Genomic DNA, 2,474 nt, shown 5'->3' with positions numbered 1-2,474 from the left:
GCGCTACTCTACACTGCCCAAAACTCGCGTTTGAATCATCAATGGCAAATTCTTTAAATATGAAAACATACTTATAGGCTGTGAGTCAGAACAGCCGGCATTGTAGGCTACTCTTCCAGCATCAGGAAACAGTCCTCCGTAAAATGCGCTGCACACATCTGAATATTTGGTTTGAACTGTTCTGGAACAGTGTTGTAAATACAACTTAACCACTGATTTCTAGTTGTGTCCTCTTTTGGAAAGCCAAACAAAGTAGTTTCGCTTTCACAATGAAACACACAGCGTCCGCACGATATGGCGGCGGCAACAATATTACAGCGAGAATCAAAGTTACACCTTCTTTCTTTACGTATACATTTGGGCGGTGTTATGCAAATCTTCCCACATCGTGACATAGATATGTGGGGGCATGTTTAAACGAGGCGTTTTAGGAGGGCGTGGACGAGTCTTTGGGTTTGAGACTTTAGTCTTTGCAACTTTAGGGATCTTATCTATTCACGAACAGCTTGTAACACTCCAAAGAGAAAGGAAAACTTAAAATCGCATCATATGACCCCTTTAAATAATGTGAACAGATACAACTTTTAATTTTTGCAACGTATGGACCCTCACAGTCTATTATGATGTGTTTCCACAGTTATTAACATCTTAAATCTACCAAAGTGTTTAATTTTTAAAATGTTTTTAATGTACTTTTATAATACTATACTTGTGATTTATTGTGTGAGTGTTTCTAACACAATGGCAAATGACATCTTTCTCTCTTCTGACCGATGTAATATTTTTTTTCCTCTTTTGGAAAGTCATAGAAATACTATTGTACCTTATTGTAACCTTATCAACTCTGAATAGCTCTTGGAATAATGAGGCCTTTAACCTGACACACGTTCCAGCGATTCATTTTTTTATCGAAAGCACTCACTGTGTACCATGAGTTCAGGAAGTTACATATAATCTGAAGCAATGCGAGTAGAGCATGTGATTTTCGGTCTAGTTTTGTGTGCCGTGTGCATCAGGCAGTCAGTGAACGGACTGTGGGCGGTCTGAGACTGTTTCATATTTGTACTCACTTATGAACTATGTCTGCAATGAGTTGATTCACTGGATGCGGTTACATGCATGTGTTGAGGGGGACGGCAGGCCACAAATTTATACAGCTCGTATATCTTGAAGATTTAACCACAGTGGGAGGCCTGTGAAGGAAGGATCACAATGTAGTGCTGTTCCCACACCTCTGTATTCTCGCCTCAGTAACACTGATGGCAGAGTCACACTCAAACATAAATTAAACCACACGAGATTTAGACTGAGCAATTTGAGGCACCCTAAATGTTGTACGGACTGCCATTTAGAAGAAATTATGAACTTTTCCTTTTATCAATCAATCAGCAAATGTAAATACATGTTTATTTGAGTTATATTAATTGATTCGATGAATTCATTCACTGTTAAAAAAAAATACCCATGTTGGAAGCTGATGTCTTTCACCATCATGGACACTGCTGATCATGGCTTGCATTGGGAAGACCAGACAGGAAACTGTGGTTTTGTTACAGGAAGCTTACTTTCTGTGTTAAAAGGCAGACCATTAGCCAAGGATATCAGGTTCTCTTAAAATGGGCCAAATTTCTTAATATATCAGGACATGATTTGTTCAAATTAGGCTCCCCAACACTTTTTCTATATACAGGCCTCATAATAATGCAATTGAATTTGGTATAATGGGGTACAGAAAATGTGTTATCGTTTCATAAGTAAGCCAAAACAACGTGAGGGTCTGTTTTCTCGCACATTACAAAAGTACCTCAACAGACAATATAAAGTCAGTGCCATGTTATGTCTAGAAGACTGTGTTAAAAATATTCATCTTGAAGTGCAGCTCACAACACCAAACTTATTTGTAAATTAAAAATGTAATACAATTTGTAATTTAATACAAAATCCCCCTGCAACACCATTCCATTTGGAAAAAATAAACCATAAACATAACTTACATAGCTATTTTCAGCCTGTACTACCAACTATTGGAAAATTGTTTTGCATTTGTTTGTAAGTAGATGTATATCAGTAACAGTGACGCGTTTGGTTGCACTTTATTTTCTGATTCCACTTGAGCATTGTGGAGAATATTGGCATGAGAGGTAGAAAGGAGGAGTGTGCGTGAGTTTTGTACACATTGCCGGCGTATGCCATCTTTGACTGGGTCCTTCCATTGACTGATGGAGGGATCATACTTATTGTCACAAAGTAATGGAAGTAGTGACAAATCTTTTCTTCTGTAGTGTGAAAAAATGTAGGGTGGGGACTTTAATTTATTGGTTGTTGACTGGATGGAGGCAGATCTGAATGCAAGAAAGGGGCGGGGTTTATGTGGAATAATGATTGTACCAGATAGAAGTCTGACCTTTTACCAGAAGATAGAGTTATGATACTTTAATTAAGCATTATGAGGTCAAAAAAAAAAAAAAAAAATA

General features: G+C 37.7%; 1 protein-coding gene across 1 annotated transcript in view; it reads left to right on the top strand.

The window, feature by feature from the left end:
- Window positions 1-2,474, top strand: part of LOC107684280 (dickkopf-related protein 2-like) — a 12,799-nt gene that overhangs the window by 7,742 nt on the left and 2,583 nt on the right. The window lies entirely within an intron of this gene.

This window comes from Sinocyclocheilus anshuiensis, unplaced genomic scaffold (assembly GCF_001515605.1).
Source record: "Sinocyclocheilus anshuiensis isolate Anshui unplaced genomic scaffold, SAMN03320099.WGS_v1.1 scaffold1371, whole genome shotgun sequence".
NCBI classification, from domain to species: domain Eukaryota; kingdom Metazoa; phylum Chordata; class Actinopteri; order Cypriniformes; family Cyprinidae; genus Sinocyclocheilus; species Sinocyclocheilus anshuiensis.
This window is presented reverse-complemented; position numbering and strand designations above follow the sequence as displayed.